We start from the raw sequence: 21,359 nt of genomic DNA, 5'->3' as shown, positions 1-21,359 counted from the left end.
TTGGAAAACAGCTGGGGCATTAGTGAGTCCAAAGGGCATCACTTGGTATTCATAGTGTCCAGAGGGGGTGTTAATAGCTGTCTTCCACTCATCACCTTGTCTGATGCGAACGAGGTGATAAGCATTGCGAAGGTCCAACTTCGAAAAAATTGTGGCCCCTTGTAGAAGATCAAAAGCTGTGGAGATCAACGGAAGGGGGTATCGGTTGCGTATGGTGAACTTTGTTCAGACTCCTGTAGTCTATACAAGGGCGCAAACCACCATCTTCCTATCCAAAAAGAAAAACCCTGCACCAGCAGGGGACGTGGAGGGGCGTATAAAACCAGTGGAGAGGGAGCCTCCCGGTTCCCTCGGTCTATGGGAAATAACATGGGGTTTTTGAACGACCGTGCATGACAAACTCTGTAGGTGGTGAAGAAGTAAAGCTGCGTCACGTTTTGAACCACACACTTTTTCCATCTAGTTTCAACTGGGTTTTTGGATTGTCGATGCCGTTAAAGTAGTGAACGATTATTAATGCTACTTTAAAGGCATATCCAAAAACCCAATCGAAAGTAGATGGAAAAGTGCAGTTCAGAACGTGACGCAGCTTTTACTTCATCGCCACCTACAGAGTTTATTATGTACGATCATTCAATCATTCAAAAACCCAATGTTATTTCCCATAGACATTTGACAGAGTGAATCGGAGCCCTGGAGGCGGGACTTATTCTTCAGAGGTCTATTATATATATATAGAACCCTCACCCCCTCCGCACAAAAACTTGATAAAAAACCTAGTCTTAAAATACATAATAAGTACTTCTAGCACTGCAGATTAATATTGGGTAGTCAAAGGAGCAAGATTAAATAATAAATACAAACAAGACCAACAGTCAGCTGGAGGAACTGCCTGGAACTGCATGTTCTCTAAGTGCTGAAAGAGGGGCGACCAAGTTTAGAACCAATCTAACCTTAGTACTATGCACTGTGTATTTGGTCTTCTATGAGAATAAGGCTCTCAGGTATAGAAGCCCCACATTGAACTCAAATTTCTGGTTATGATCAGGGAGGGATGGCCATCTGCCCGTAGCCAGCTATGAGGTCACTGAGGTCCAGACCTCTGTCACTCTTCTAGAGCTCAAAGTAGAATCGAGAGCTAAATACAACTGTTTAAAGAAATGTGTGAGAAATTAGAACTTCTCCGAGATGAGCGCATGTTAACATGAGAGGAGGGCTGAGGAGGGCTGTCAATCAAATATCGCTCTTCAGAAATGGTTTATCACAGGAGAGCCCGCCCTGCCTTGGTTCCCTCCCCGATAGTGTCAAATTTAATGCGAGCGAGAGAGCAGAACAACATTCGCGGGAGGCTGTGAGGCGCGAAAGGCTGTTTTGTGTGACCGAAGTTATTCCCCCCTCTCACTTGCAAAGAGTAATGCTCTCGAGGAGCTGTTTTCCTCGCTCGGGGAGCAGCGCTCTGAGTGCGCGCGTGCGCAGAGATAATTTGCGTGCTCGCAGTTAATATCTACGCGTGTGAAATAATAGAATACGCCCGAATGCATGTTTTATCACATTAGTGCTTTATGGCACTAATGTGTCGCCATACTGCCACCCCTTATCCTGCACACAGACACACACACACTGTGGCAACCCCCCGTCGTCTACGGGCAGTTCTAAAAAATTAAAAATGAGCAGACGTTGCTACATTTCTTGATTTATTGGTATAGCACAAAAAAAAAAGAGAAAACCTCAATAACCTAAATCCATCCTCTAAGGGGAAGACTGGGTAAGGGACCTCCTGGTCAGGGCCGTCGTCTGTGTCTGCGGGGCTACCCTCACGTCTCGCCTGGCTCACTGGGAACAGAAAAGGCGGGCTTCTTAGAGTGCTACGAGTGGCGTTCCTTCGTCGCCTCGATCTTCCGCTTTCAACCCACTCTCCCTTTCCCTCTCGTCTCCACCCCTTCCTTTTCTTCCCCCGGCCCTCTGCCACAGGTGCCCCCAATCCCTGTGATTGCCTGGGCACTCCTGCTAGGCAACCTAGGGGAGCTGTGCCGAGGGGTGTATGCCTCCCGTCCACTCCCTGTCCGTTGGCAGGGCGCTGTCCATGGGACTGAAGAGGCTTGTCCCTGGCTGACTTGGGGTTGCCACAACAAACACACACACACACACACACACACACACACACACACACACACACACACACACACACACACACACACACACACACAGACACACTCCTTGTCCATGGTAGATGGGCAAGGGGGGTTCATGAATCTTATCTATGCATGCATGTTTGTGATGCATGCATAGATACGATTGATTGGGAGTTGTGTTTACTTCAGCTAATGCGTATAGTTCCTCATCTGGAAAAATTGCCGTAGTTGTTTGCCGAAATAGATTACCAAACCATTTGAAATAATAAGCGGCCAGCAGAAGGGAGGAAACATCGCTCCATGAGTAATGGAGACCATCAGTTGCCAAGACCAGTGGTTAAAATAAGTCCAGGCGGTTCCTGGCCTGGGCCCAGTTTCCTGATAACGATGGATCTTCGCTCGTACGATCATTCTCCCGATGGATCTTTCGAACCATCGATAATTTCATTGGAGCGTTTCCCGAAACTCCTCTTAACATGAACGCGCATTCGCTGCACTCACGACGTTCGTAGGATTGTACCTGTCCACTGACATGGTGCTGAAACGGTCCATGACGCAGGGGGAGACGCAGGAATGGGGTTAAAAATTGTTAAAATATCTCCCCATCAAGGCCAACCGCAGAGTAGCCTACGAAAAGAATAGAGTGCAATAATATGAATGCTAAAGATATTAAAACACAATTGATTAGGCCTAGGCCGACATATATATCAGTCCTAATTCTGAACGCACTGTGCATACATTTATTCACGGCATTTCCCCCCCTGAAATAATTCCATATTGCAAAAATCCAAAATAGCTTGTGTGACAACTACATTTATCATAATGTGCTGATTTCTGAAACATACTTTACGCAGCAAGAGAGCCGACTTAAGGTTTCATTGATTGGCTCTCTAGTATAGAATATTTTTAGACATTAAAAATGCAGCATTCCATTCCTTCATTATCATTCAAACACGGCTATTGCTGACCCGATTAAGAGAGCTTGGTCTAGATCCTGCCCATATTGTTGGGCAGAATGAATTAGGCTATAGGCAGGGTTCGAGTTAGGATTCCATCGCGCTGAATTTTGATGGGGGAGGGTGGGGGATATAGGAGGTATGGGCTATCATGAGCAAGGTACGTTTTATTACTCTGTTTTCTGGGAATAATTGACGCGAGCAGAAACCAGAAAACAAGCCGTTTTTTCGTTTTTTGTTTTGAAAAGAAAACGAAAATCTAAATTTCGGTTAGTTTATTCGTTTCTTCGTTTGGTCAAAAAAAGGAAAATCAAAATTTCAGTTTGTTTATTCGTTTTTTGGTTCTTACTAAGCGAAAGGAATTTACCACTCAATATCTGGTTTCCGCCGGTGGGCGGGTCCTCTTACTGGCTAGTGTGCTTCGTTGCCATGTGCTCTTCATAATAAAAGTTCTTCCGTTTGATAATGTCGACAAAAAGGACCACACCACCCACAGTCAAGACTGACACGGCTTCAAATAACAATAATAGTATTCATAATAATTTGAAAATGAGAACTTATGAAGTTATGATGACTTCAGTGCAGTTGATGTTAAGCCACAGTTGATACATGCAGAGTAGACAATGAGGGCTTTACTATGACGGAGGCTCAACATTTCCAGGCTCTGTGTTCATAATTCGGCTCAACAAAACCTAAAGCCCCGGTCAGAGTATGGTATGACGACGGTGGTCATTTCCGGCTCTGAGCTTTTCGCTCTGTGCGCGTTCACATGAAAGGAGCTGCGATCGCGGGATGTTGATTTCCTCACAGACTGAGAGCTATGAGGAATAGGCTACTGTAGCCTACACTATAAACAAATGTTTTTTCTCTTTGCTCATGGATGGTAGTTGTGACAGTAATTTTAACATGTCAGCAGGCAAGCTTCACTCATTCCAGGATATATTATGCTTTGGCCTATGGCCTACTTGGAACATGTTTTGAAATGGATCTTTAGTAGCCTATATAAATTTGCTCATAACATGCCAGGTGGAATACAAAGCAAACTCTCTCTGAAATGCACATTCATGCTTGTATTGTCATTCCAGGACAAAACACAAATAATGCTGCAATGTACCCATATACATCTTTAAATGCACAATAATGAGTCATTCAGAGACTTATCACTTATGTTTTTATTGGCTCCCAGAATGCAGGTCTGTTAGTGACTCCCAGTATCTCTAAAAACAGAATGGGAAGTAGAGCCTTCATGTTACTGGGCTCCTTTACTGTGGAACCAGCTCTCTTCATGGGTCAGAGGCACACACTCTAACTAAATTTAAGCCCAGCACAGCTACATCCCTCTGCACCAACTGCAATTTTTCCAGTTAAAAGGGTTTTCCTGGGAGTTTTTACTCAGTGGATGCAATGTTTTAAGGAAGGGAAGAGGATGTTGTTATGATGCTCATGCTATGTAAAGCCCTTTGAGACAAACTGTTTGTAAAAATGGGCTATACAAATAAAATTGCCTTGCCTCGCCTAACCAGCTCGGACTGTAATTCATATTCATGCTACTAGTTTGATCATTGACTGACTACATGAATTGTTGCACAGAGGAGATTCTTATATAATTCTTAAAGTCAAACGGTATAGGGTTTATACAAATTTGATGTGTTTAGGCCATTTATAACATCTAGTTAACATCATTAAAAGTAATTTCCAAACACATTAAAGAAAACTTTTATTTGAACAGAGTGGGAGAAGAATCAGGTTAACAAAACATCTAAGAACATCTAAGCCGTCTAACACATTAACACAACACGAAACATTAGAACATCATAAGAACATCAAAAAAAACATCTAAACGAACAAGCTAGCCTAGTGTTCTTTAGGGAAGGGACTTCAAGGCGTCCAGCGCTGCACTTGAGGCAGTGATCTGACGTCCTTTTCCATTCCTCCACGCAAAATGTACACCCCACCAGGGTCCGGCAGCAGGATGAAAACATCGGCTGAGTAATTTTAGCTAAAAAGAAAAGGACATGTACATTTTAAATATTGATATTGATTCGAGATTGGAACTTCAGAAAAATTAACTGGCAATTTAGAAAAAAAGACCATTATGAAATTCAGGTACTGGGATCATAACTTACGATAGTTTTAAAGAATAATTTTAAGTAGAAGTTAGAGCTCTCACATTACATTGGAAACAGAAATGAGAGTCAGACTTTTGAGAAGCAGATTCTGCAAAGGCAACAAATGTTGATGGCTATTTTTGCATCATATTTTGCTTTAATAAAATATATGCATATGGGGCCAGAGACGTCTTTTACAGGGTTACAGTACTTATACTGATGTAGCCCTATGGGAATTTGGGGTATTTCAGTGTTTCCTCATTGTAATTGTATTTTGTTTATTTTACTTTCATACAGGTTTTTTCTAAATGCTAAAAATGTTTAAATAATGTTTACATGTATTATAAAATGTGTTAAAGGCCCACTATGCAACTTTTTTAGCCAAAATTACATTAAGTATGCAGGTTGAGAGTTATGCTGATGGTTCTGCATCCATTTCTGGGTCAATTGGTGGGTGTGTCATTTACCCATGTCGCCTCTCCAGTGAAAAAGCGCATATGCAACGTAAGTTACGGATGTAACTATGGATCTGTGAGACCGAGGGATGACCGTCACTACGGTCTAAAAAGGAATGAGTACATCGTTCTGCCTATCACCGAAACCATATGTCAAAAAACGTCATGCCCATGACCTCCGGAAGCAGAACCTCCCGCGCTTGTAAATAGCATGGATTGCTACCGGTTCGTCCTCCTACCTTGATCGCCTCAGGCTGTTCTGAGCGACAGAAGATAGTGACGGTCATCCCTCGGTCTCACAGATCCATAGTTACATCCGTAACTTACGATCTGTATCGACCTCACTCTGACCGCCACTACGGTCTAAAAAGGGATGATTAATACCAAAATGGTCGCGAGGAATGTATTGCTAAAATTGTTAAAAATTAACTTAAAAACCTCGCTCGGTCATGGACATGAGGGCGGCATTGCCGACCGAAGCCGGGCGAGTTACATCCACCCTATAAAATCTTGTGAACGTGCATGGCGTAGACCATAAAGCCGCTGCACAGATGTCATCAGCTGGCACTCCCCTAAGGGCCGCCCAGGATGTTGCCATACTCCTGGTTGAATGAGCCCTTAAACCAGGCGGAACTTGCATCCCGCTCACTTTGTAGGCATGGGAAATAACGTCTACCAGCCAATGGGACAGCCTCTGCTTTGAAAGAGGTAACCCCTCTTTGCTACCCCGTAGCAGACGAAAAGTTGGGAGTGTGCTCCCCTTAGCGGCTGTGTATGGGTCAGGTAAGCTCTCAAGGCCCTCACTGGGCACAAAGTGAGCAACCTCTCCTGCTCTGCCTGTGAGGCAGAGGCAGGCTGAAACGCATCCACCTCCAAAACCTGATTAATGGACTGCCTATTAACAACCTTTGGCAGGAAGGCTGGATTTGGCCACAGTGACACACTGGTGCCCCCTTCCCTCCACCTAAGGCAATCGTCACTGACAGAGAGGGCACACAGCTCCCCAACCCGTCTTGCAGAGCAGAGGGCTAAAAGGAATGCTGTTTTCAATGACAAAGAGCGTAGATCGGCATCCGCAATGGGCTCGTACGGAGCTCCAGTGAGTGATGCTAAAACCATCGGGAGGTCCCAGCCTGGTGCCCGTAGGGTACGGCCTGGGCGCAAATGGCGTGCTCCCTTCAAGAACTGGCCAACCAAGGGATGCCTCCCGAGAGGCCCGTTGTTCGAGCCCTGGTGGAAAGCAGAAATGGCAGAAGCGTAGACTTTCACCGTACTGACCGCCTTGCCTTGGTCCAACTGGGACTGCAAGAAACGCAGCACGTGAGGCACAGGGCAAGCCGCTGCTGGCTCAATATCCATACTCTGGCACCAGTCTGAGAAAATTCTCCACCTGAGCGCATAGCTGGCTCTAGTTGATGGAGCCCTAGCGTTGTTGAGTGTCTCCTGAACAGACGCATCTAAACGCTCAGTGACGGGCTCTGTACGGGCACTCTCCCGGGAGTGGTCCCGTCCTGGAGAGCATGTCGGCCGCACTGTTTGCTACGCCTGGAATGTGCACAGCCCTTACTGAGGCAAGTCGAGGCCATGCCCATGTTAGTAGTTCCTCCGCCACCTGGAGGCATCTCCGGGACTTTGTCCCCCCCTGGTGATTGACGTGATACACCGCTGAGGTGTTGTCCGATCTCACCAGAACGTGGTTGCGCTGTATCGCTGGCAGGAATCGCTGAAGGGCGAGGTGAATGGCCTTCAATTCGAGGACATTTATATGCTCCGATGTCCACGGAGGTTGCCAAATGCCCCTTGCCGAACGTCCTTCCCAGACAGCCCCCCACCCTGTTAGGGATGCATCTGTCGAGATGACCTGTCTCCTGTGTGGAAGACCCCCCAGGGGGACACCTCTGAGCAGGAACTCCCTGTTCCTCCAAGGACGCAGGGCCCAAATGCAAGCTCGAGAAACACGCAGCTTGACCTGCCTGTCGTCTCTTGGGTGGAGTTGGAAAGCATTGAACCAGCACTGGAAGGGCCGAGACCTCAGCAGACCTAGTGGAACCACTACAGCTGCTGCAGCCATCAAGCCCAGCAGTCTCTGGACTCTGTTGGCGGTAACCAGCTTGCCCAGCCGAAAATGCCTCAGGGTCTCGATCAAGCTGTCCGCTCTCCGACCAGTGAGAGACGCTTTCATACTGGCTGAATCTAAGAGAATCCCCAGGAACACTGCCTGTTGACGGGGCTGCACATTGCTCTTCTTCCAGTTGACTGTAAAGCCCAAGAACTGGATGTGGGCCAGCAATGTATTGGTGTCGCGCACTACCTGCTCTCGAGAGGGGGCGCAAATAAGCCAGTCGTCCAGGTACGGGAGTATCTTCAACCCCCGTGCCTGTAGTGGGGCTAGTGCGGCGGAGACCACTCGGCTGAAAACTCTTGGGGCCAGTGAGAGGCCGAAGGGGAGGACCTGGAACTGGAACGCCCTGCCCTGGAAGGCAAACCGGAGGTATGGCCTGTGTTCCGGGCAGATTGGGACATGGAAATAGGCGTCCTTTAAGTCCAGAGACGTAAACCACTCTCCCTGCTGAATTGACCTTATCACCACTGCGGTGTGGACCATTTTGAATGGCAACACCTTGAGGTACTGATTCAGGGGCCTTAGATCGAGAACAGGCCGCTGACCGCCGTCCTTTTTGGGCACAATAAAGTATTTGGAATAAAACCCAACTTGCTGTGCGCTGAGTGGTACCTCTGCTATGGCACCTTTTAAAAGTAGCTCCTGGACCTCCTTGTCGAGCACTGACTTTAAAATTGGGTCTTTTACAGGCGTTACCTTGACCCCTAAAAAAGCCGGGGGCCGCCGTCGAAATTGTAGCCGGTACCCACGGGCTACTGTTGCCACAACCCAAGGGTCTGGCACAATCCCCTCCCAGGAGATCCGAGACAACTGGGAAGGGCATCCGACAGGCAGCCCCTGACCGCTATGCAGCACCGCCGCGGCGGCCTGCGTACTTGCCCCTACTTGGTCTCTGTCCCCGTCTCCCTCTAGAATGAGGATCTCGGGCTGGGCCTTGGTTTGCCGCCTGAACAGGCCGGTCCCGAAAGTTACCATCTGTCCGTGAAGGCCAGCTGGGTCGCTGTTGCCTGGGCCTACCCCTTGGTGCTTGGTTAGCGGCTAGCCCTGTTCTAATACATACGCGCTGGACCGCCTCCCTAGACGCTACAGCACGTTCAGTGCGGTCCAACACCGTCTGGGTCTCCGGATGAAAAACATGCCCAGGCGCCACAGGGAGGTTGAGCAGCTCCGTCCTGATGGCCTCTGGCAGAGAGGTCTGCGCAAGCCACACCTGCCGACGGCACAACACTGCAGCCGCCATCGAATCTCCCACGTCACGTGTAAGCTGGGCGTGAGCCGATAGGGCAGCTTCCACCAGGCCCATGGCATCTCCGTCCGCCGGGTCTAGCGTCCTACGCAGAGCCGCCAGTGTCATAGCTAGAGCGTTGCCTGTGCGGGCTGCTCGTGCCGATGCATTAAAGGAGCGAGTGACCAGACGATCCGTCTTTGCACACTCCTTACGTGGGCAACTTGGGTTGGAGGACACCCGGGCAGGGCCCAGCGGTGTCAAGGAGGCAATTAACGCCTCCACTGGTGCCATGTCCCCAAGCCCTGTTTCAGCTGGGTAAACAGTCATTGCCAGCTGACGACAGCCTGCATTAAACTGGGGCCGCTTCGAGGCCCTGCCCCAACTGGACGTGAGCATCCTGGTGTAGTCCCCTGCCACAGGAATAGAAGGTGGGGGGCTAGTGTGCGAGACGCCATCCCAAACACCCCCCTGAGGGACTGGGTCCGGTGTGGGGGGCTGGAGGCCCAGGATGTTAGCGGCGCTCAGCACCCTGGACATCAGAGAGCTAACAGGCGTCTCCCCCACCCCTGTGGACTCATCTCTAGAGTCCGTACGTGGTTCACCACCGCGGCCAGCTCCACCTGTTGTGTCCTCCGTGGCCTGTGATGCCAGGAGAGATAACACATCATTGGCCTCGTCCTCTTGCTCATCCTGACTGTCAGGCCTGCGTAAGGGTAAACCCTGCTGGCCTGATGGTAGGGATGGCGGGCCTCTCTGCTCCTCCAGCCTGCCTAGCCTTTCTGTTAGTGCTTGGAGGGCTGCGAGGATTTGACGCGACTCGGCGCTACCGCCCCCTGCTGCCTCAGCCGGGGCGGGGCGCTTCGCCGGCCTGGGGGTCTCTTCTTTGTCAGACCTACGGGGAGACTCATACTGCTGATCTTCTGAATGTCTGCGTGTGTGCTTATGCCCACGCTTACGGGATCGGGGCGACCGAAGGGGTGAGCGTCGCCTCTCCGCCCTGCCCCCCTGCGCGTGACCACGCACCTGGTTGGCACGGCGAAGTCGCTCCCCCCTGGACAGGTCAACTGCTGCACTGCAGGGGTTGCCTACGTCCTCCAGCACGTGGACGGCCCCCAGGCAATCAGGGCACTCCCTGTGCCCATCGTCAGCGCTCATCACCGCGCTGCAGATTCTGCAGTGGTGTGGGGCCATTCTGGCAAATTGCACTTCCCCCAACACCGAATAACCAGAGGGCTCTGGTAGCCGGCACGGGCGCGCGAACACACCTGACCCAGCTCACACTTGCCCCAGCGGCTGCGGACAGCGGCTATAGGGCGCTGTTGGATTAAGCACTTCTACCGACGCAAAGTCAGGAGTACACCTTGGTGGCCGGCAAGGGCGCGCGGACGCACCTGACCCGGCTCACACTCCCCCCAGCGGCTGCGGACGGCGGCTATAGGGTGCTGTTTGATTAAGCACTTCTACTGACGCAAAGTCAGGAGTGACCACCCAGGTGAAGACAGTAATTGGCTGAATAATGACAATGCACACTTATTGGTAATTCAGAAAGCATACACTAATTCAGTACACCAAAATCATAAATAATTATTTATTTTAAATAAGAATCTCCACTCTACCTGGCTATTTAATAAATGGCAGTAGAGGAGCTAACCACAAATCAAAAGTATATGACACGATATTGTGCCTACAATAATACAAATTATAGTGGGCACGGATGCACCAGCTGGCTTAATGCAAAGATTTAAATAAGGGAGACTTCACTCTGGGAATTTAACTCAAGAGAGTTAACTACAAAGTCCACACACTGATCAACAGGGACCCAAAGGCGCCTGTACCCGTGGGTTACGATCTTGTGGCTGCGTGCTATGGCTCTGAAAAATAGATCAACGTAAAGAGGCGATCAAGGTAGGAGGACGAACCGGTAGCAATCCATGCTATTTACAAGCGAGGGAGGTTCTGCTTCCGGAGGTCATGGGCATGACGTTTTTTGACATATGGTTTCGGTGATAGGCAGAACGATGTACTCATTCCTTTTTAGACCGTAGTGACGGTCAGAGTGAGGTCGATACAGATCTTGCTCTGTTCGGACCGACACAATCCGGATGTGACGCAGCGGAAGTATCCTCGAAAATGTAGTCAGATGCTTTATGGCACAGACCCTCAAACACGGAACCGGCTCGATATAAACACAAGTCACTAAGGGATTGTTATATTCATCATAGATCAGCCGACTAAAAAGAGACAGAGAAACCCAATGTCGGAGGAACAGAAGAAGAGAAAAGGGAGACTGACCGGCAGAGAGGCCAGACACGAGTAAACGTTGGGCAAGCTTTTCAGGAATAGCGTGAACTGAAAGAAAAAGAAGACTGCAAATCAGACGCCGACTCGGCCGTGTTGCTTTTGAAATTGAAAGTACCTTTGGGTGGCCTTTGTCTTCGTGGTATTCTTGATGTTGATAGTCTCTGTACAAATGTGTTTGCTCAACCATTTTGTTGTGAGCCCTGTAAAAATTGTTTTCTCGACCGTTTTGTTGTGACCCCTGTATGTTTCTAGCTTGCTTGGTTGCAACCATATAAACACCTTTGTTTCCATGGGTGTTTTGCTGTTCGTCTGTCTCGTCCCCCAGATACAGACTGAATCCCCGATCCAGGTTCTTGTTTATTTAGATTGTTATGTTGGCCAAACCTCTTACACTGATTGTTCTGTTCAACCTAAGATAAAACAATTATAATCTAGGATATAAATTCTCCCCGTCAACTATAAAAAAGGATGGATTTATGTTTATTGCAATACAAATACACCCTTTTAAAAATGTATAACCTTGCCTACACTTTATGAACATCTACTTTGGACATGGCTCCACGCATTCGCCGGCTTCTTTGAAAACAAATGCACATGGCTCGCGTAGAAGTGCATGGGGAAGGGTCGTCAACGAGTTGTTACGACAGTGTTGTGAAATATCTACTACGAAGCTGTAGGGGGCGCTGTGTAGAGAAATGTGCGTGCCAAAACCAAGAAAACAGCGAAGAAATGCCCGAAGTTGCATAGTGGGCCTTTAAGTTAAATGTATGTATTTGGAGTAAGAACCAATCAGACGTCGGGGTGAGAGTTCGTGAGGGGAGAGAAGAAGAAACGAGTGAGGGGAGAGAAGGAGAATGGCGTGTGCATGATAGTGATAATAAGTGGTAATAACTCAAGTTTAGACTTATAGTGGTAAATGTGCTTTTGGACTGCACGGACAGTGAGTCTTATGGACATTTTACGGCAAGTAGCTTGTAAGTTATGTCCAACTACTGAGGAGAACTCGGTTAGCGTTCTCAACGAGGAGACAACGGAAAGCTAGTCAGCTCGACTCAGCAAGAAGAGTTTCCAACGACTTTGCCAGCGAGTAGCCTGCTCGGCCGCCCGGAGTGCATTGTCTGGAACGACTTGTGTGGATCCTCGGCTTTGCTTTGCCGTCTTCACCAGCCCGCCAGAACAGCGTGCACTCCTGTTTAAGGTCTCTCCGCTCCCCAGCAACGCTACAGGCCTGCATCTCTTCCCAAGACAACTGGTTGGGTACCCATTTATTTTAGTTAAATGTTAAATGCCGGCTTAGTTTAGGACTGAACCGTTTGAGTGAATACCAAGGAATTGAAACAGTATATTTGTATGTGTGTGTGTCTAATAGTAAATAGTTCAAACGTATTTCTCTTGGATGTTGTGTATTTCATTGGGTATTTTGATACTGATGTGTTGATAGAAAGTATTGGTTTACAAGTTTACAGTTGTCTCATTTAAAGGATACTGATTTATATAATATTTAATTTGTTGTTTATTACACTGGTAATGTGACTAGCTATTTAATAAGGTTAAAATAGTGAGGTTCATATAAAAGTTTAATTTAATTTAAGAAATTTGATTACATTTAGTGAATTACTATTAGTGCATTAACTAACCTTAGAGTGAGAGATCTCTCGCCATTATAAGAATTCGGGAGCGCACTCCACACTAAAAGCTAGACACGCTAGGGGGCGCTACACTACATTTCAGAGCCTGAACTTTAAAGGCTCTGTACTTATGCAAGTACAAGTTTAGAAGTTGAATCGGTATTTCAATTTTTAACCAAGTATTTCTTATACACAAGTATCTGTACTCAACTTAAAGGTTGGGTATGGAATTATCTTTTTTGGACATTTTTGAAAAATTACTTGAAATCCTTATCATAACCCACTTACAGCCACTGAGTTAGAAGTACTGACATGACAATTCAAGTCAATCATCTGTGGAATGGGCAGGGCTCTAAAAACTCCAGCCAATGATTTCCAGAACCACCGAGTGGCATTGGACAGTAACTACATCAATGAAACGGTCGAACTGCAGTCCCCCTCCCCCGCTCCCCTCCGTGCACATACTCAAAGCTCGTGACCCAGAGCAAGCTTCTGTTTGTTTTTATCCTGCAGTAGCTACTGGAGCTAGCTAACTAGCTAATCCACATTTGGATCTAGCAATAGAAGACAACCCTAAACTCTAACCTAGCTAGCCTGGCTCGCTCTCGCGCATCTGTGTTCGCGCTCGTGCATGATTGTGCGTTCATGTACTTGGAATGGGTCAGAGTCAGCGTTGAAGGAGAGGGGGTAGGACCATTTGAGTTGTGTATTTTCAAAATCTGCTGGCGTTTCGCAAATCCCATACCCAACCATTAATTATTGAAAGTCTACTTTTGCCACCCGTGAAGTTAACACACAATAAAGTGTGCTTACTGATGATCATTCAAATTTGAAAAGATCATATAGGTTGAAAAAGACCAAGGGTTCTGGTTGAAAATAATAGTTTTTTAAGGCATTATTTATTTTATAAAATGTCTGGATTCTCGACTCTCACTGTATTACTGCCTGAACTCATTTCTGTTTTCAAGTGTTTTTTCATTTGTCTAAATCCTTGATTGTCACTTAAAGACAAATAAACAATTGCTCAAACACTAATTGTAATACTACGTTAGATTACTTCTGTGTTACACTGAGCAATATTCAAACATGCAGAATGAAAACAGTACCTCTGCAAATCAAACAGATGAATGCCTGTTTGAATTCAGGCCAAACTGGTGACGAACCACGGCTGACGGTCACCAAGTCAGTTATTTTCTTAGCCACTTCATCCAGCCCTTGGGATGCCTCCAGCAGTTCCTCCACATTGTCCCTCAGCCTTTGGACATGGTCATTTCTGTATTTGGCACATTTTACATATAGTTAGCAGATCAAGAAATTGCAGCCATTTGAGAAATAATTATGAGGAATTTAGTTGTATGCACAGATAGGTATTAGCAAATAAAAAGTCCCTGAATAAATGATAGCATGATGGAAAATAAAATAAAATAGCTTTACATTTTCTTAACTATGTGAACAGTTTATTTGAGAATGACTGCATTGTAAAAGTTCAAGCTATGACAAGGTAATTTCAGATGAAAAATGAGGGTGAAATGGAGACATAGATGGCGAAGCACTGGAGGATTGACTTAAAGGGATATTCGGGCATAAGTTTAACCCATGCTAACCCTTGCAACTTCAGCAAAGACTGCACGATTGCAATATAATGTTGTCCATTCGTCCACCAAGAAACCACCATCAAAAAGCCTCTCATATCCACAAATAATGGTCAGAGCAGCCCCAAACTTCAGGAACAGCACAAATAGGACCCCAACCCATGATACAATGCATCAAACATCCCTGAGCACAAACTCTTGTGGCTCCACCGGGAGCCGGAATATCCCTTTAATCTTCATGTTTTTATAGTGGGGGAAACAAGAGCCCCTGGAGGAAACCCACACAGGCACGGGGAGAACGTGCAAACTCCTCATTGAAAGTTCCTGCCCAAGCCAGGATTCAAACCCAGGACCTGCTATGGGGTGTTGGGGAAAAAATATGTTTTGCTATCTAAACAATACCTGTTACTTGATCGTCGTCGACGCCATTGCCGGTATGCGGTACTCTCAATAGCATGGATTTTCCGTGAATTCTGCCTCCAGTACAAAGACCCTTCGAGAGAGAAATGCAGAATAAAGACACAGAGAGAATAACAAGAGTAAACACTGTTGTACAGTCAATACTTACTCAGACTATTTGCATTTATACAGTGTAGTATGAAAATTAAATTAAAAAATATATTTTTCACCAGTTGTCCCTTCTGACTCCACAATTTCATTGCTGAGTGTGTCTGTAAGGATGTAGTCGTCCTCGTCTCCCATGGCCACCTTCAGCTTCACCAGGATGGCAGATACACTTGCCTCTGCTTCATTGAATCGCACTATAACAACCCTTGTTGATATAAGCTTCCCCTCCATTACTTCGGACACTTGAATGGACCTGTAATACATAAACAAACAGTGAAGCAAACCAAGCTACCACATAACAACATGCAGTCTACACTACAGTGATTCAGTTGTCCCAACGGACCAAAGTGTGAGCCCATGTAAAACTCTGAATGCACCACACATGCTGACTTGAATATTAGTTCAGCCCATACTTGAGGCTCATCACAATCGAACACACCTGCAGCATACCCAGATCATCTGTCACTACTCCAACTTCTCTCATAAATAGGGAGTTTTAAATCCAATAGCTAGTGCTTACAGTAATATTGAACTCTAGACTCTGAGTACCTCATCTGATTATTGTTGATAATCTGAAGCTATGTGGATATTGATTGTACATTAGGTATTCTTTAACAACTTTAAAGCGCAAGGCTCAGTACCTTGTGATTCTGAAGTTGCTTACAACCAGTATGCTCTTTCTGCTTACTAAAAGGAGATTGTAAATGAGTTAACTTGAGCACTTTTACCATTGTAATAAGCACATTAAATTATGACCCCAATGCATCCTTGCCTTTGAAATGACCGAGGCGTCCTCACTGATCTCGACAGCATGCTCATGTTTTCAGTAGTCACAGGCTGACTACTGCGAAAGGCAAATTGCCTCGATGGAGCTGGGGCTGGGGCTGTCGGGGCCCCTACAGTGTCCCAAACGTCTCCATGAATTTCGTAATGACCATGGTCAAACAGGTCCAGGGAGCTGAAGCACCCACTCTCGATCGGAAAAATTGCAACGTTTGTCGCATCAGTGATATACAGGCTATCCATGCTGACCTAGAAGAAAGTATTAGGGCCACACGTGAAGAATTTTTTTTTTTTTTGCCGTGACGAGATTAAAATCGACACGTCGACTTTAAAGTCAACATGTCGACATTAAACTCGAAATATCGAGAATAAAGTTGAAATGTCATGTCGACTTTAATCTCGACGTGTCGACTTTAAACTCGAAATGTCGAGAATAAAGTTGAAACATATCGACTTTAATCTCGACGTGTGCATTTTCCGTTCCGTCGCTATATTGTTTGGATGAAGGCCTAGACCACAAACAATGACCCCAGGGTTATTGCCGACTACTTCGTGTCATCCGCTGCACGCTTGGGAGGATGCCCGGAGCGTCTGCGTGCTGACAGAGGAACGAAAAATGGACACGTGGAGATTAAAGTCGACATGACGTTTAAACTTTATCCTCGACATTTCGAGTTTTACGTCGACATGTTGACTTTAAAGTCGACGTGTCGATTTTAATCTCGTCACGGCAAAAAAAAATAATAATCTTCACGTGTGGCCCTAATACTCCGTCGTAGTAACTACATTGTAAAAAGTATCAATAATATATTTTTGTGTGCACTATTGCACCTGCATTATTTCTTATGCTCGATGTCTTCTTCTCAAAATGTTACAGACAGGCGAAGTTAAGCTAGCAGTTTGAATCACTTACCTGGAAAATGCGGGCGATCCTGTCGACACGCATATCGTCCATTTTAAGAGTAAGGCCCCGTTTACACGAAGGGAAAACGCAGATATTTTCACACGGTTTGGCCTCTCATTTACACGAAAACGCAGTTTTTGTCACAGAAAACGATCATTTCTAAAAACTCCGGCCAAAGTGGAGATTTCTGAAAACGCAAACTTTTTGGCGGATTGCTTCTGCACATGACAGAATGTGAAAAAACCTGCCAAAGCAAAAGAAGAAGAAGACGGTAGGCGGTTAGATGAAATGGAGTCCAGTTTGTCACCCTACCGAGAAATAATTGAAAGTATGCTCCGAAACGGCCATTCTGATGAAGAAATTTCCAGTCATCTCCACCTGGAATGTGGATTGACCAAAGGCTTTTCCAAAGCAAACATTCGTAAATTTTCCGTGCAAAACGGTATAGGAAGAGAACGATTGCAGGACTCCAAACTGGAGAGCGAGATTGCTCAAGCAATTAATGAGGTAAGCAACAGCATTTTGATTAATTTGTATGATTGCTAACCGCAGTGTACTTGCAGGTAGTGACCAGTGGCGTTTGTAGCCTACATGTAAAAAAAATGGTGTGCAACAACAATTAGGAAAAACAACAGTGCTTTCTCTTGTAACCGATGTGTTCCTCACAGATCCATGCACTGTAGCAATCACACAAGCCTAAATGAAGAATGCATTATTCCATGTCATAAGATGACAAAACTTGCAATAACCTTTGTATAGAATCTGTCCAAAATAAGATGGTGTGTGTAATAATTGGTTTGTAATAGGAATACAAAAAAGGATTGCATATTCGTCTTCAATTTCAGACTGGACCATCATATGGAAGAAGAATGATGACTGGCTACCTGTCCTCCAAAGGTATCAGAGCATCTGAGGGGCGCGTTGGTAGTGTCCTCAGACATATTAACAGGCCATATCATGCAGATCGTCATCAGGTAGTTGTTATGAAACGCTAATAGGATTCTTGTAGTGTAGTTCATTGTGAAAGTGCCCTAACTTTTCTTTCTTATTTGTTGTTTTTTGCTTGATTACTCAGAGATCAAGGAACTTAAATCCAGTGCCATACAGTGCCGAGTGCATGGGTCACAAACTGCACTTAGATGGTGATGTTCGGGGTGACCCATGTCCTTGCTGTTGACGGTTTCTCCAGTAAAATTGTCAGCCATTCCACTATGCCTGTCAAAAACAACCTGACAATATATCAAGAGGTGTACAGGTAACTTTCTGTGCTCTATGTTCCATGATGTAGTTGCAAACAGTAGATATTGTTTTACTGTTTCATTGATTAAAGCCCCAACAAAAACTTTCATGTGTCACACTGTGCCGCTGCTGCGCTCTGTAAAAATATTTTTCATGTTAAATGTTGGACTGCATTCAATGCAGCAGCTTCTCACAGGACTGTGCGAAAGTTTGGACTTGTTTATTTATGCTTTAGAACATGAAATCATCATAAAATACTTATAACATTGTATCTCTCTCACTCTTATTCCACACACATCTGTGTTCAGTTAAATCTGCTGCATTACCATTACAGCACCCTTTCAGAGACATTACCAGTTCTGCTCTCTCCATATAGAAATGACCAATCTTTTCACAGATGCTCTCGTTTGCTGGTGCAGGTCATATAGAAGCATCAGTATTAAACAGAAACTGGTTCATAACCAGTTAAAAGTTCCTCTGGGTTGCTTTAAGTGAAACACATTGGCTTATCATAGCTCTGGTTTTACCCCTCCTTATCTGGGAAGAAACAAACTGATATTAAAAAAAAAATAAAAAAATGGTGACAGTTACACAATGCTGTCTGTGATTAAGTAATTTATTAACCAAGAGTGAAAATTGGCTTCAACAATGCTTATGTAAACACAAATATGAAATAGTGTTGATAACTGTAACACTTGTGTATTGCTGTTTTGCAGAAGTGCTGTCCTACAGCACGGAATGTGGGACCAAATACGAGTGGACCACGGAAGAGAGTTTTTCTTGACTCTTTTCATGCAGGAGAAATTGGCAGGCTACAGAAATAACACAGCAAGGGAGCCGTACCTGCAAACATCGTCAACACATGTCAGTTGGCTCGTTGTCCTCTTTCCCTTAATCACTCAGCTGCTAGCTGATAATATTGATTTCTCTGTCAGCACAATGGTATGGTCAGAGCCCAGTAAGAATAGTATCGTTGCTGCAGCTGATAGGGATCTGAGTAAATTCAAGTAAACTGTTCTTCTCTGAAAGACTGCTTGCTATTTCCAAGGGTCAAAGATATGCATTATTTGTCTAGCTGATGCCACAATAGATGTACAAATACAAAGCCATATTTCAGGAAGATAATTTCTCATTTGTAATGGTTAATGGTAATTAGGGGCCAGGCAGCATGAGCAATAGGGTCCCAGCCTTATTGTTATCTACAGTTTTCTTCTTCTTCTTACTTGCACTACAATGTATAGAAATCTGTAAGAGGAGGTCGAGGTATAATAATAAAATATAATTCAATAAAATTGCCTTGCCTACCTTCTTCTGCTTCTGTGGAAATCCTACTTCCCATGCATGAAAAATCACCTAACTAATTGGGTTATTGATTATTATTTATTTTTTTCAATGATTACGATAAGCTGCAGATGGTAATTGTCATTATTGAAATTAAATGTAACATTTTGTTTTTACTCTTTTGAAATTACAGAATCATATAATTGAAAGGATGTGGCCAGATGTTAACAGGGTAAACTACCCTCTGAAAAGGGCTCTCATCCACCTTGTAGACCAGGAGGAACTCAACATGGAGGACAACTTGCCACGGTATTGTGTGTCCACGCTTACCTGTCAGGTGGCTCAGATTGGACTTAACCGGATGGTGCAGTCCTGGAATGCACACAGGATCCAAGGTTAGCATACCACGTTTTTTTCTGTATAACCCTATAAGAACATAAAAGTAAACTGAATACTTGTAACTTTTTACTAACAGCTCACTTGAATAAACTTTTTTTCAAGGGCTTACAAGGGTTACAAACTGAGTTGGATTGATATGCATGATGGTAATATGTTAATTACCCAAACCTGATTTGTGTTATGATTTGCTTCTTTTAGGCAAGGGCATCCCAGATCAACTGACTCTGGGTGGATGCCCAAAGAAAGCGCCAGCAGATTGTCTGCCAGAGGCTGCAGGAGCTGCACACACTTACCTGCAGGAAGTGGGGTCCTCTTTGACACAAGTGTCAATGTTTGGGAGAAATCCATTCTCCACAGCTGAAAACCAGACAGTAGCTGAACATGAATTTGCACAGCAGTACAGCGACGTTTCGGAATTCTATAACCACACCGTCAACTATGAACCAACCCATTTCCAAAATGGAATTAGGGATCTTATTGACATTGTGAGAAGACATGTGTAGCCTGATCTGTCGGATCGCAGAAGCTATGCAGGGTCTGGCCTGGAGCTTCCTGTATGTTAGTTGAAAAGTTTTTTTTTGATGTTCTAATGTTGCGTTGTTAATGTGTTAGACGGCTTAGATGTTCTTAGATGTTTTGTTAACCTAATTCGTCTCTCACTCTGTTCAAATAAAAGTGTAAAAAAAAAACAACATCAAATTTGTATATACCCCATACAGTTTGACTATAATAATAATAATGACTCCTCTGTGCAACAATTCATGTAGTCAGTCAATGATCAAACTAGTAGCATGAATATGAATTACAGTCCGAGCTGGTTAGGCGAGGCAACGCAATTTTATTTGTATAGCCCGTTTTTACAAACAGTTGTCTCAAAGGGCTTTACATAGCATGAGCATCATAACAACATCCTTTTCCCTTAAACCCTCTTATCCACTGAGTAAAAACTCCCAGGAAAACCCTTTTAACTGGGGAAAAATTGCAGAGGGATGGAGCTGTGGAGAATCTGTGGAAACACGGAGAGACTGCGAGACGCCAAGGCCAATCTACAATGTGCGAAAGATGTGTGTGTGTGGGGGGGGGGGGGGGGCTCTACTTAAATTTAGTTAGAGTGTGTGCCTCTCTGACCCATGGAGAGAGCTGGTTCCACAGTAAAGGAGCCCAGTAACATGAAGTCTCTACTTCCCAGTCTGTTGGTTGCAACCCAGTCTAACCAATATGCGTACAGATCGCACGGTTTGACACTTTCAAAATGCGTGCAGTACATATGCCAAATGACCATTTTGCGTGCATATGTTACGCAAAACCCAGCATTAGCTACTGTGGAGGGCGGATGCGTCCATTTCGCGTGCATATGATACGCAAAACCCAGCATTAACTGAATGGGAAATGCAATATTTTAGGACAGATTCGCCATTAAACGTGTTTCTAATAACATTCCTAGCGAGAATTATACTTTTACGTGCATGATCTTCAGTCAGTGATTGTGTCTGATCTTTAGTTTTATAGTTTTTAGATTTTATCAGCTCGCTCGCATGTTTCAACAACGTCAGGTTGTTAGGGACGCTGCTTTCGCTAAACTAGCAGCTCACGTGTTTCCTGCGTTTGTGTTATTAAACCGTTACTTTATGTAACTTTTAATGATATCATCTCGACTGGGCCAA

General features: G+C 45.2%; 1 long non-coding RNA gene across 1 annotated transcript; it reads left to right on the top strand.

The window, feature by feature from the left end:
- The first annotated feature begins 12,158 nt into the window (after positions 1-12,158).
- Positions 12,159-20,716, top strand: LOC130388358 (uncharacterized). Its single transcript, XR_008896405.1, has 3 exons — positions 12,159-12,554; positions 19,490-19,691; positions 19,894-20,716. It is a non-coding gene; the product is annotated as an uncharacterized LOC130388358 (long non-coding RNA).
- Positions 20,717-21,359: the final 643 nt, after the last annotated feature.

The sequence above is a fragment of the Gadus chalcogrammus genome, chromosome 8, assembly GCF_026213295.1.
Source record: "Gadus chalcogrammus isolate NIFS_2021 chromosome 8, NIFS_Gcha_1.0, whole genome shotgun sequence".
Taxonomy (NCBI): domain Eukaryota; kingdom Metazoa; phylum Chordata; class Actinopteri; order Gadiformes; family Gadidae; genus Gadus; species Gadus chalcogrammus.
The sequence above is the reverse complement of the archived record's forward strand: the minus strand, read 5'-3'. Positions and strand labels throughout refer to the sequence as shown.